The sequence below is a fragment of the Vidua macroura genome, chromosome Z (genome assembly GCF_024509145.1).
Source record: "Vidua macroura isolate BioBank_ID:100142 chromosome Z, ASM2450914v1, whole genome shotgun sequence".
Taxonomy (NCBI): Eukaryota; Metazoa; Chordata; class Aves; order Passeriformes; family Viduidae; genus Vidua; species Vidua macroura.
The window spans coordinates 43,184,355-43,199,152 of record NC_071611.1 but is presented as its reverse complement, the minus strand read 5'-3'; the positions used below and the strand labels follow the sequence as shown (position 1 = coordinate 43,199,152).

The 14,798-nt window shown below is 41.3% G+C and overlaps 1 long non-coding RNA gene across 1 annotated transcript; it reads left to right on the top strand.

Moving 5' to 3' along the window:
- The first annotated feature begins 1,675 nt into the window (after positions 1 to 1,675).
- LOC128822605 (uncharacterized) lies at positions 1,676 to 3,072 on the top strand. Its single transcript, XR_008441509.1, has 3 exons — positions 1,676 to 1,759; positions 2,187 to 2,234; positions 2,939 to 3,072. It is a non-coding gene; the product is annotated as an uncharacterized LOC128822605 (long non-coding RNA).
- The last annotated feature ends 11,726 nt before the right edge of the window (positions 3,073 to 14,798 follow it).

Here is a 14,798-nt window from a genome sequence, read left to right as displayed (position 1 = left end):
TGGGTAGGGATAGAGTCATCTGGGGTAAGAAGCAATGAGGTTTTTGCTGCAATAGCCAAATCTTGTAGTGCTGCCTTAGGTAAGGTGTTAGTTTGGTCAGAGGGTTTCTGTAAATCCCCTTCTCTGGCCAGCTGTTGGACTGTAAAATCTTGCTTATTTGCATCTTAAGCATAGGTGTCTGATAATGTTTTTAATTGCCTTTTCCAGTCTTTTCCATAGCATATAATCTGCTGGGGAAAGAAGGCAGTTGGCAATGTTTTTAAGGTCATGAGGGACCAGAATATGTGCCAAAAAAAGCACTTCGAGGAAGTTTCTAAAAATATATGAACTTCTACCATGTTCTTTGGCTGTTTTTTGTAGTTGGATCAGTTCTTTATTTGTGTTAGGTTCCCATGTTATTCTAGTAGTGGTCCCTCCCTTTTCCCCTTTATATAATTTACTGGAAGGCAGTAATTCTCTGAGCTAGTTCCCAATCCCCTGCCCGAGTCGCTTCCATTTTAATTAAAGCCCATGGATCAATTTCGTCTGTGTCAGATTCAGACTCACTGTCCTCTGATGAGGTGTGGTCAGGAGGTGCTCTATGCTTTTTTGGGCGTGTTGGAGTGACCTTTTGCAGGGGTGCGGGAGACTGGACAGAGTGTGGGGGCCTGCTGTTAGGGGGGCATTGAGGGTGGGTGGGTGGATGCATCACTTCGGAATGCAGGCAGGGGAGAAGCGGGGGAGAGGACGCGGTGGGGTTGGGGGGTGCTGCTGCCGCTGGCACCATGGGGGGTGCAGAGATATTTGCTGGGGCTGCGGCAGGCAGGCAGGTAGGGGTGGTAACAGGGGTGGGGAGAGTTGTGGTGGGGGGGGGAGGCATGGCGGCGGGGGGGGAGAGGAGGGGATGCGGCGGGCTGCACAGCGGGCTGCTGGGCAGTGTTGGGGCAGGGCGGGGCATACCTGATCAAGATTTACGTGATTTTACCCGAGCATGGAGGCAGTGCGAGCGCCATGCTGTACATTGCGTAACTGAGGGAGCTGAGTTCTGGCTTGCCGCATCCAGGGGGGGCAGAGGGATGAGCGGGCTCCGCGGACCCCGCAGGTGCAGGAAGGGTGGCGCAGCTCCCCTGTTCCCCATCCCAGGAAGAAGTGAGCTGACAGAGAGAGGACTGTTATCTCGGAGATAAGCATTTGAAGGGTCTGGTGGTGATAGAGATAAGAATGGAATTTCCTCACTAGTAGAGGTTTGCCTAGGAACTGAGTTCTGTATCTTTTTTACAGCTTTAGTGATAGAGTGAAACAGAGGCAGGAATTTGGTAACAGAAAAGTCTTCTTTGGTTTGGAAAACATATATTCTTGTCCCTACTAAGTCCCAAAAAGAGTCTGAAGCAGTCATGCTTATGTTAAAGTCTGGAAACTGAGAAAGGATCCATGTTACAATTTTTTTCAAGTTAGTTTTTGAAAGATTGCCTTTAGAGAAAGAAAAGTTGTTAGCATTTAGGGTTTCTAGGATTTGTAAATATAAATCTCTCTTGTGCTGGGATCGTTTTAATTTACTAGAGTTTGATCCCATTGCTGTAAGTTCCTTTGCCCCCCCAGCAGTGAAAAAGAAAAAAAAAAAGAAAAAAAAAACCAAAAAGGGGACCCAAGATTGAAAGCGTGCAGAAAGGCTGTTTTTAACTTACACTTTTTTCAGCGGAAACTGGGTCAGAGACTGCTGGGTGGGTGGTCTGCTTTGTCCAACTCCTGAGGATCTTCCGTCCCAGATGGTGATATTCAGGTTCGTTGGACGCCTCTTCCAGATAACTTCTTCTATAATGGAGAAGTTACCCTCAGAGGGTCATGGCGGGCTGAGGCAGTAACAATCCGCAAAGGAATGCTGCTCTCAGGAGTACCAGGATATCAGTTCTCCCATTCGGGCTGCCACGTGTGGTGGTCTGGAGTCCTGGGGGTCCGTCCGGCCCCCCGGGCAGCATACGCCTTTGGTGTCCTGGATAGCACTGTTCTGATGAGGCACAGCCTGTCTGGGCTCTCCGGCTAGCTCCCAGCCACAGGCAACTTTAGCGAGCACTTGAGGAATGATTTCAGCTCTAGTCAGTTCAGCTCTCAGTGATTTCAGCTCAGTGCTCGCAAAGTGCCTCGGCAGACACAGGGATGGAGAGAGGTGAAGGCTGTGTGGAATTCTGCGGAGATGTCTTTATTGGCAGCTTCTGCAAAGGGTTCCACTGACAGTTCTTCCACTGAACTGGGCAGAGGTGAGGGTTTATATAGGCTACTGGGGGATTGGAAATCGTCCAATGGCTGGGGTCGAGGAGAATATGACCTATAGCCTTACAGAGAGATAACAGGCGTCTGAGTGCAGAAGAGGGGCAGCTCTGGTCCACTCATCATGACTCTGCATTTCTTATCTTAGGTGAGTGACCGCCATGGAGACCTTTCAGGGCCTGTGACTGCTACAAACTATGACATTTTATTGCATAGGCTTGGAGAGTGATGTGTACAGCATTGATATGGCAGAAAATCCCATGGTCTCCCAGGGCAACAGAGCCTTCATATGCAAACCTCAGCAGAAATATTTGGAAAAATTCACCCAAGATCAGGAGAGTTTAGAACCACTATGGAGGTGTCCAGTGGAATTAGGAGAAATTGAGATCACTTGAAATTAAACAGAGAACAGATGGGAGCTCCTGATCAGAGCTATAGCAGAAGGCTTTTAAAGTACAGACATCTGTAGAGATTCCTAGTTTTCAATGTCAATTTCAGCAGCGAACCTGAAAAATTTGAAAAGAGTTAAAGAATTGGTACTAAGAATAATATATCAATTTTTCCTGCTCTAATTTTGAGCGCCATGCTCAAAAATCTAGAATTTTTGAGTCACTGAACCTGAGTCATTCAATCAAATGCTGATTTGATTCTGTAAAGCATGTTGAAGCCTGAGGACATGTTTTTGTTCTCAAAGATAGAGACTGGCCAAGCACAGCCTCCTGTGCCCAGGAAAGCCCCAAGTTCAGGAGGACTTTCTACTCTCAGCTCTTGTTAGGCTTTTACATAATAGGAAGTTGCTGGATTTGCTTCAGCAATTCTCTCTGGAAGCCATAGTTAAGTAAATGATGAGATTTTAAACACTGAAGTTTGAACTTTAAACCAGTTTAACACTGGTACTGTTTTGTTTGTGTAGAACTTCACCAAACTCGCTATTATGAGATGTAACTTCTGGTTTTACAGCAGCAACCCAGTTCTTGAAGCATCCTAGACTTCACCTTTGCAATATCTAATTTCCCTAAGGGTTCTCACTGGTGTCTTCCTGCCCTACTCTATTTTGAATTCTTATGTCTTTGGTACTGACTGTGTTATCAACCAGTTCAAAAATAGCCTCGGTTAAAATTAATGAGAAATGTAAGTACAATGGCATTTTAAAGCAAAGAAAGATATAATGAGTGCTCACATATCTGCTCTCTGGCCTGCACATCATGACTGCTATTTCTGCAGCTACACAAGAAGTTATTGTTACCCCTGATACCTACTGTTATACTGCATAATTTTAGTCCCTGGATACTTTATTAAATGTTCAGCCTTATTTTCAGTACTTATTTTTCACATTCTGCATACTTCTTTCTTTTATTTAAGGCACTAAAAAATGTAAAATTAAGTCAGGTTGGTTCAGTTGTTGTACTTACCAATGGGTGCACTGTAAATGTACAAAATGGGGATTTCTCTTAGTGCTGGCACTGTTTCTTTGAGAAACCACTTTTTTGCTTCCTTTAAAACCCAAGGGATTTTTGCATGGCAGTGCTCTAAACTTATTCATGTCTGCCCATTCTGTAATGTATCATTCTGCTGAAAACTGGTGTCAGTGATGAAAACTGGTGTCCAGTGATTCTCTTCTAATATGCCCACATGCTAGCCTCAGCTTCATTGGAAATGAGGCATTGCAAAGGAGACTATTCTCTTGTGTAGGATCTGTCAGCTACTGTTTAAGCATAAAGCAGCATGCTGAGCACTCTTCAGTGTGAAACGGCTTTCAAATACAACTCTGAAAACAGAAGAGATGAATCATTGAGGGTATTGAAGGTGAAGATAAGACTTTTTTCCCATGTCCCTGGTTTAAAGAGTGAAGCTAAATAAATGGAAGAGAATGGCAAATTTTAGATCTTCAATAAAATCTATAATTTCCTGCCTGACACTGCAAGAGACAGATAAGGAATATTCTGACTCCCTTCTGCTCAGGAAATCACACTTTGGGAAAAGACAAAGATAAGAAGAGTTGAGGTCTGAACCTTTCCATCAGAATAGGGAGGTCAATCTGTAGAAAATGTTCTCCAGTAAATAAATTCTGCAGCCTTATACTGCTGGGGAAATGCTACTTTCAGGGTAGTAGCAGGGATCTTGATGTGTGCTTGACAGAAAAAATATTTATAAGCTGTATTTACCAAATAACACCGGTTTTATAAATTAATCACCTTTTGTACCATGTCAGAAGAGAAATGCTGCAAAGACAGGGCATGGTTTTATTTTATATGCTCTTGTATTGTACTAGGTGCTGAATAGCTGAAATCTGTTTAAAATATTACTGAGAGAAAATAATTAGTTAGCTGAAAAATAAAACTTCTAATGTTAAAATTCCTAGTGGTGATTACTTGAATAAAAGGAGCCAGAGACAAGGATTAGCCACATACACACAAGGACTAAGAAATGCTGATTCCTTGCTTTCTCATTTACAATTACTGGTGAAATAAAGACAAATATAGCTAATAATAGACTTGAACAACTAGTTTCATATAAAAATATCTTTAGGTAATGATATCAAATGTTCTTTACTGTCCATGTCCCAGGAATAGGGAGGAATGTGGTTGTCTCCCTCAAATGTTTTTGTATTGTGCTGCACAGCTATGCCTTCAGGTCTATCTCCAGCCTTTCAAAGTTTGGTTTAGTTGATTGCTGGCTTCTTCTTTCCTTACTTCATGCTTTACAAAAGATTATAGCCAGAAAAATTACAGAGGGTAAGATATGATGGCCACAGCAGTCAGGCTTACCAGTGCAGCCAAAAGGAGCAGTGCATGCCCTCCTGCTAAACTCTTTGTGGCTGTTTCCTTTGGGTGATGTGATGGTACCTCTCCATATCAGTCCTGTTTGTATCAGCCATCTGGAAAGAACTATACATAATGGAAGTGGTGGAATAAACTATTTGAGGAATTCCTAGGTCCTTTGTTTATTAATTAATAATAATTGGCAATTTAGCCTTCTTGCCCCAGGGGAACTTTCACATCTTTGTCCATAGAGCACTCCAAAGATCTTAACAGCCCCTTCTTCTATGGTTGCCACAGACGCCGTAGCAGCTTGGAGGCACAAGGCATATAAAATTGCTCCTTAATATAAATGAAATGAGAATTCATTGGGAGCAGCCTGCTGTCATCAACCTTGCATCTTCAAGCCTGGAAGGATGGGTTCCCATGTGGGACAGGAGCCTGACTAACTTGCCTAACTTTAAAATCCAAAGCCTTTTTTTACTTTAGCTAGATTTTGCATAGACACAATTCTTGGAGACAACCATAGTTAGGATTATACAAAAGAGAGTAAGACATATATGCTTATTTTATCATCAGAGAAATTAATCCATATTTGTCTTATGATCATCTGAAATTTCAGAAGCTTACCCATGAGAAAATTTATCTTAGAAACTTGTGGCATGAGACTGTAAATTTGTAAATTTTCTTTATTCTTACCTGAAGACCACAATCTAAAATGATAAACAGTCCTAAGTCCTGGATATTTTCTGCAATTTGTTACATGCTGATGCTCATCAGTGTTGTAAATGCCAGTTCCCCACCAAGCAAACTTTTCCTTTGCAAATGTTGCATGAAATACAAGTAGCTATGTAAGCAACTGGATTTTGCAAAGCAAATTTGCCAGAGTTCACGCTTGATGCCATTGCCCTGAGAATGTTAAGTTGCTAAATGCATATAAGTCACAAATTGAATTTCATAGTTTCTCGCTTTACTATGGCCATTTTTAAGAGTAAAAATACATTGAAAAAAAATTTAATTTCAAGCACTCTATTTCTATAATCACAACAAGCTTGAATTCCCACATTAGTGATTTGGGGACAGTGCATTTAAATACAAACCTGTACTTTTACTTTGTAGCATCTCTTAAAATATAGCCATTCTAAAGCAAAATATTGTGGTGCTGTATTTATTTTATGTACAAAGTTAACCTTTTATAATTTTTGTTTTGAAACTTCTAGTTTAACTGCCCTAGTTCCATAAGGATAGCTTCCATGCTAAAAAGAATATATTCTGCTGAATTGGGCCACCATGTACTGCGTAACTGAGTAGAGAAAATATGCCACAAACTGCTTATTGAACAAATGAAATGATAGAATGGAAATCAGGGATGATTCCTTCTTCAGCTGTGGGGTTCTCTTCAACCAAGTGTAGGTTTGCAACATTACTAATCAAATCTCCTATTTGTATTATAAGTAAAAATGCTAGTAAAATTATGATGTATATATTTTATATGATGTATTTTTAAAACAGAGCAACTGTGTTGTTGTAGAAATTTGTTGAATGGATTTCATGGCTGATATTTCATGCATGCATTTTTACTCACAGAAATATATATTTTAAATCTAAAAAGTGTTTTTTTTTAAGTTGTTTTAATTTTTAAAAAAATTTTGAATGCAATCATAGAAAGATAAAACCAAAAATCCAACTTTTTCCTTCTGAAATCCCTTATGCCTCTTAGAAGATTTGTTTATTTGTTTGCTTGTATGGGTTTCCTCTCAAAATTCTAGATTCTCTGAAGAAAATACATTCTACAAATTTGTTATTAATTTTGACAGAGATAGAATTATTTGGGAAAAAAATTATTGTATTAAGAGATACCTACTCTTTGCACAAAGTATTGCAGCTACATAGGACAGAAATAAGCAGGTAAAAGATAATTTTTTCAAAACTGTGACAGCATTTTTCAGGAAATAAATCAGAAAGCAAGTAGAAAAGTTGTTTCTTTTAAAGTATTTTTCTAATAAAAGGTATAAAATAAAATAGTGTAATAATAACTTGGCCTGAAGACATTATGTGATGGTTTGAATTGTAAAGAAATGCTGCCAGAAACCATCTCACTGCAACCACGGTGTTGTTTCACAAGGTGGCACAACTCTCTTCCTATTGTGCATGTGTATTTTCCTCATCCAATGTCTAATTAGGCTCCCAGTGTAGCTGTTAAAGAACCTACCTGTATTCAAATCAAGAAAGCATAAGAAAGGTCTCAGGCATAAACAAGATTTCAGTCCCATTCCAAGGCTAGTTGAAATAAATAAGCAGCTTTCCAATGTCTTTGATAGGAATTTAATAGTTTATCCATGGCATGTTTAAAATCTCCTGCTAGGCTTTCTAATCATGTATGTGATCAGCTACAGCAGACAATATATTAAACTTCTCAGGAAAATAATCTCATATTGCTTAGCTCTTGTCTGGCTTTTTAGAAATCTTAGTATGATTACTAATATACTAATCTAGTAATAAGAACAAGAAGCTGACACATCCATAATCCTACCAAATTCAATTGGACAGCTTCTACGTAAATTCAGAATACTGATAGACTGAAAGACTGGATTCTAATCAAAATTCTTTATATTTTGCTCTCTTAATGTTAAGTATAACTATATTCTTAATTCAGACTTCGGAAATTTGTCTCTAGAACATAGTGGGAAAAGTGATATAATATAAAAAAGAAATTTTTTTTCTGGCTTTACACAATAATTGCAAAATAATGTTATTGCAATGTTTGATAAAGAGGGTGAGTCTTGTAAGTATCAGTATTTGTCCTTCATCCAGGCATTTCAAGTTACAGACTAGAAGGATATTCCATTAGGTGACTTTGATGTCAAATCTGAGTAAAAGTTATACTTGAGTAAAATTCCTAACAAACTTGGGAAAAATGTTGTTTGTTATCAACTTGTTTATAACCTCTTCAATAGTTCTTAAAAAAGGATTACATAAATGCATGAAACCAATACGCCTAGCATCAGACTTTTGACCATACAGTTCTCTCCTTCTAGTTTTTCCTTTTAAGATGCCACATGGTTCATCAACACTGGATGTTGGAAGAGGGGATGTGTATGTGTTTATTGTCAATTCTGTTTTGTCTGTTTATAATGAAACTATTATAATGTTATAATGAAATTATTCAGTTCTTCCTCTGGAAGCAATAGCTGCTCACGTCTGTAGACATCCTGCTATTATCTTTCTAGTTCTCTTCTGAGTGGAATTTTTTTTTAATTCAGTTTAGATTTTTATTTACTTTGCCAGATTTTTCTTTTCAGATTGCTTCAGCAGCCTTACAGCAGTGACCTCTACCTTTCCCAAACCACACAACAAAGTATGTCACACAGTTTCCTGCAGTCTGCAGATTAACCAGTAAGGTATTTGTGTATGTAGGATACTGCTATTGCTATTAGAAATTACTCCTCTATTTTATCTTCTCTTGTTTTCCAGGTGGAAAAAGAAAAAAGACTTCTTGTGGCCAGGTTAATCAAATGGTGCTATTACCTTTTGTAGTAAAACAATTAATAAAAGCTATTACAACTAAAACTTTTTCAGTCTTATGAACATATTTTACAATTTTGAAAGAAAACACTACACAGTTTATTTTCCTAATGCAGAAATTGCAGGGAAGTTATGTAAAGCAAGAAAGGTTTTTAGTTTCAATCTTGATGTTCCTCCATACAGGCTGTTCTCAGAGTGCAAGGCGAATATGTTTGCTGAGGTCTTTAAAAGAGAAATTTTTTGTTGTGCTCCTCACAGCTATAGCCACCTCTTTGCCAGGATTAAGGTACAGTGGATTTCTGTCTATCTTAAATATTTGGAAACACAACACTTTGCTGACTTTCTTTCAAATGGCAACTTTGCTGGTTTTCTTTTAATTCTTTCATCTCTCATTAGAGTAATAGGCAATAATGTATGACAAAAGTATTAAGACAAATCTGTTTAAGACACTTGAGACTATGTCTTCCATTCTAGTCCATGCCTATAGCGGTACCTGAGAAGGAAGAGAGTAAACACTGCTGTCCACCACTTAGAACCTTTTAGTGTATCCCAAGTAGAGGTGGGAGCTATGTATGGAGGTCTTCTATTCGTAAAAGTGATTTTGTCTCATTTGTTTCTCTTCTAAGAGGAGAGGGAAAACAACTACAAAGTACAGACAAGAAAAAGAGTTTGAAATAAGAGTAAGATAAAGCAGGTTAAACAAATTTACCTATAAATTGCTCATGTAAAGTTTTGTGTAATAATATTTTTTTCATAAATAATGTAGAAAATATTAAATCTAAACAGATTTTTCAGAAGTACAGATTTCCCAGCATAGTCTATGTTATATGTAATAGGTATAATTCACGCCTTTTTTTTTTGCATGATATATATAATATTAAATAGTTGTTAGAATGTACCCTTTGGCATTAGAAGCCCCCCTTCTCAGGCAAAACCAGGTGTATGTTGAAACCCGATTTACAAGCAAAGGGATGTGGCTGGCCAGGAGATGAGCCTTATCTGAGGCGATATGGAGACAGCCAGGTGCTGATCATCGCGTGAACGACCCAAGATGGACATCAGGAACATCCCCCCGGGCTGAGACACGTGAATACTGTGTTCCCGTAAATTTCATCAAGGGTTTCAATGACACCAGACTTCGAATTGTTCTGCCTTGTCGCCGAGAAGGAAATCTCATCAACTTATGGGACTTTGAATGAAACAAAGGACTGAATGCCAAAATCCTGGCTTCAGGCAAAATTTTCCCTATAAAAATCGCTTGTTCCAGGATGGTGGGGTGGGAGCATAGAGTGAAACCTCTGCTGAGGCTGATCTCTGTGTCTTGCACCCAGCGCCGATCCCGGGCTCGGCACTGTCCTTTTCCTTGTGGCTGGCTAAGTTAGATCTCTATTGCTAAAATACATTCTTTTTATTTTTTTTTAAATTTGGCTGGATCATTTTTCATTTATAACAATCTTGGTGACCCTGATGTGATCCGGTTTGGGGTATCCAGGGGGTTCCCTATCCTCGATCCGGGTGGCGCCTCGCTGAGTTCAGTGGCCGGACGGGAAGGAGGAATCCCATGGAACCAACTGGATTACGAAAAGCCGCAAAAGCCATGGTAAGGAAAAAGAAAGGTGGGCTCAGAGCCTAAGTCTCCGAGGCTGCAGCAGAAATTTTTTCACTCATAAAATCAATGTGCATGAAGAATCCATGCGGGAAAAGGAGCCGTAAGTATTGCGTGGTTGCGTGAGGCGTGAGTGGGTGTGTGTGTGAGACGTGACCTCGTCACAGGGCGAGAGTGGACCCCAATAAACCGCAGTTTCACTATCCCACAAGGGAAGTGGTCGGCCATGGGGGAAGCGAAAGAACTCGGGTACACTCACAACATGCATACGACCTGAAACTCGGGGGAGTTATGGGGATCCACTCACAGACAGGTCGGGAGAGGGAAGGTACGTTCTCGTGGGTTCGAGAAATTGGTAAACCTCACCGACTTCTGGACTCGGAGAGTCCAGGGAAACAGGTAAAAGAGAGCTCACCCTTCTTCCAACTGAAAACCCACAGAGAGGTTCACTGTGCGGCTACTAAGTTGGCAAGGCTCAGTCTGGGACAGACCGGTTTAAAACATTTGGTAAGACTTGGTCTGGGACAGGACTGGAGTTAAGACTTGGTCCGGGACAGGACTGGAGTATACATTTAGCACGTGAGTAACTGACTTCTTGGAACGGCTTGCAGACACTGACTCGGAAACACGGTAAAGAAAAATTTTAAACATGGGACAAAGGAACAGTAAAGTCCAGGGGAGAACTCAAGAGAAGAGTTCTAAATCCGAAAAAGGTAAGAACTTAAAATCAGGGAAAAATAAATCGGGAGGAGGGAAAAAGGACGGGTTGCCCGAAATTCTGAGGGAAAGTCCCTTGGGCTGGATGTTAGAACACTGGGAAGACTGCTCCTTGAGGCGGAGGAAGTCCAAAGAAAAAATGATACACTACTGTGTAGAAGTATGGGGAAACAGGGAAATTGGAATATTCCTATACTGGCCCATTTTTGGTACCTTTGAAAGTAAGTTTTGCCAAGCACTCTCTGAACACTTATACGAAGAAGGGGAGTGGGATGATGAGGAGCTGGGGTATGCCAGGCTGTGGGAATATGCTAGCGTGTGGCTGTTCCCTATTAAGACTTCTGGCAGCAAGGTAAGTTCAGGTAAAACTTGGGAACCCCTGGAAAACCTACCACCCCCATACCAAGTTCCTCCATCACAAGCACAGGTCCCGGCCACCCCACCAACAGCACCTCCAGCTCAGTCTGCATTGCCACCTAATGCCCAAATACTGGCTGCAGACGCACCGGGACCTTCTCAACCCCCCCTCCCCACACAACATGGGGACACACACACACAGCCGCTTCACACTGGGGAAAACTCATCTCCTCCCACCAGTAGAACTCGGCGTAAAGCAAGGAGAGAAAATACGGAGGATAGTGATGATGAAAGGGACAGACCTAATCTATACCCTTTAAGGGAAATCCCAACCGCCCCCAGAGTCATCAGATTTGTAAACGTTCCCATCAATATGTGGGATGTAAGGGCTTTTAAAAAGGAGATGGAGAAACTAATGGATGACCCGTTGGGGGTGGCGGAGAGGTTGGATGAATTCTTGGGAAATAGTATATACTCATACGATGATATCTCAGCCATATTAAGATCCTTGTTTAATGCAGAGGAACGAGATATGATAAGGCAGGCTGCCATCAAGGATTGGGAATTCAGAAACCCCCAGGGAGGGAGCGGGGCGGAGAAGTGGCCAGAACAAAGACCATCATGGAACGCTCAGGCAGAGGAGGATTGGGCCAAAATGATTGGACTAAGAAACGTGGTAATACAAGGTATCTGGGGAGCAGTCCCCAAAGGACAAAATATTAGTAAAGCACTAGGGGAGTGTCAAGGGAAGGACGAAACTCCCACGGAATGGTTGGAAAGGCTCAGGAAAAGCCTTCAAATGTACTCAGGTACTGATCCCGAATCCCCTGTAGGGGGAATCCTTTTAAAAATGCAATTCGTTGCAAAATCATGGGAGGACATTAGGAGAAAATTGGAGAAAATAGATAATTGGCAAGAGAAAAGCCTACAAGAATTGTTAAAAGAAGGGCAAAAGGTATATATGAGGAGGGATGAGGAGAAACAAAAGATACAAGCCAAGGTATTGGTAGCAGCAGTCAGGGAAGCAAACAAACAAGAGCAAGTCCAAACAATGGGAAAGCCGGCACAGGCTCGAAAGCCCCAGGAAAAGCCGGGACCTACACCATGGTAGGACAAACAGGTAAGTGCCCCGAATGCTTTTACTGTAAGAAAAGAGGACACCTCAAGAGGGACTGTAAAAAAAGGATGAAAGATGAAATGATTTTTCAGGAGGATTAGAGGTGTCAGGGGCTCTATAATTTGGGGTCATGAACATCTGGAGAGCCCTTGATAAAATTAAAGGTTGGACCCCAAAAGCAGGAGTTGATTTTTTTGGTTGATTCAGGAGCAGAAAGAACCACAGTCCAGCAACTACCTCCCGGGTGCACAAAAGGTAAGGATTCTATGACCATAATTGGGGCAAAAGGGGAATCCTTTCAAGTCCCTGTCTTAAGGGATGTAGAAATATAATCTGAGAATAAAATCTGTGTGAGGGACATCTTATTAGTAGAAGAAACAGAATACAATTTACTGGGAAGAGACCTGATTGTAATGCTAGGAATAAGCATAATTACGAAGGACTCAAGACTCATGGTAAGTTTATATAAGCTGACCACCGAGGATGAGGAAAAGATTGATCCCAGGGTTTGGCACACTCCGGGGGAAGCTGGAAAATTAAACATGGAACCAATTCACATCAAAATTGAGAGACCAGAAGATCCCATAAGGATCAAACAATATCCCATCCCTTTAGAGGGAAGAAAGGGATTGAAACCAATAATTGAGGATTTAATAAAGAGAGGCACATTAGAACCTTGCATGTCAAGACATAATACACCTATCCTGGCAGTTCAGAAACTGGATGGTAGTTACTGATTGGTACAAGATTTAAGAGCAGTAAATCTAAGAACAAAAACCTTATTTCCCACGGTCTCTAATCCATATACTTTATTGAATAATATGTCCCTGGAAGATATATGGTATAGTGTGATTGACTTGAAAGACGCCTTCTGGACTTGCCCCCTAGCCGAGGGGAGCCGGGATTTCTTTGCCTTCCAATGGGAGGACCCGGACACACAAAGAAAACAGCAATTGAGGTGGACTTCCCTCCCTCAAGGGTTTGTGGATTCACCTAATCTTTTTGGTCAAGCCCTTGAAAGACTGCTTAGTGAATTTGTGCCAATTCATGGGACCAAACTGTTACAATATGTAGATGATTTATTGGTAGCTGGTTCTAATGAAGAGGAGGTACGAATGGGAACTATAGCTTTATTGAATTTCCTGGGAAAACGGGGGTTGAAGGTATCAAAGTCCAAATTACAATTCACAGAGCCCAAAGTACTTAGAGCACTGGTTAACAAAAGGGAAAAAGAAATTCGATCCAGACCGGGTGGCCGGAATAATTGCACTGCCTCCCCCGAAAACAAAAAGGGAGTTTAGGCAGTTGCTGGGACTTTTGGGTTATTGTAGGCAATGGATTGAAGGATACAGTGAAAAGGTAAGGTTTCTCTATGACAAACTTACCACAGATAGGCTCAAATGGACTGAACAAGATGAAGAAAGCTTCAGGGAATTAAAGGAGACCCGTATGGCAGCCCCTGTATTGAGTCTCCCTGATATAAAAAGGCCCTTTCAGCTTTCTGTAGATGTTAGCAATCATACTGCCCATGGATTTTTAACTCAGGACTGGGCAGGGGCCAAGAAACCGGTTGGATACCTATCCAAGCTCCTGGATCCTGTCAGCAGGGCGTGGCCCACTTGCTTACAAGCAATTGTGGCCGTGGCAATATTGGTAGAAGAAGCCAAAAAGGTAACATTTGGGGCTTCATTGACCATCTACTCCCCCCACAATGTAAGGAGCATTTTACAGCAAAAAGCTGACAAGTGGCTGACAGATGTTAGGCTTCTGAAATACGAAGCCATTTTAATTCATTCCCACAACTTGGAGCTAAAAACCACCCCGGCACAAAACCCAGCCCAATTCCTATTTGGGGACACTCCAGGTGACCTGTCTTATGATTGTGTTGAGATGGTGGAGCTACAAACCAAAATAAGACCGGATTTAGAGGAAGAAGAGCTCAAGGAAGGGGAAAAATGGTTTGTGGATGGTTCTGCAAGGGTAATAGAAGGCAAAAGAAAGTCGGGATATGCGGTAATTGATGGGCAAACGGGAAAAGTGACAGAGTCCAGACCCCTGAATGCAGGATGGTCGGCTCAAGCCTGTGAGCTATATGCCGTATACAGGGCATTGCTTGGACTTGAAGGGAAAAGGGGACGATTTTCACTGATTCCAAGTACGCATTTGGGGTAGTACATACCTTTGGGAAAATTTGGGAAGAAAGGGGACTGCTAAATACCCGGGGAAAGGGGCTAATTCATGAAGAAATAATTAAACAAATATTAAAAGCTATCAGAGGGCCAAAGGCAGTTGCTGTAGTCCATGTAAAAGGACACCAAGCTGGGATGCACTTCCGAACTTGGGGGAACAACTTAGCCGACAAAGAAGCAAAAAGTGCAGCTTTGTTAAAGGTAAGTATCCTGGAGGTTGAAAGGGAGGAAACCCAGGAACCGCCCCCCCAACCCTCCAAAAAGGAGATAGAAGATTATCAGAA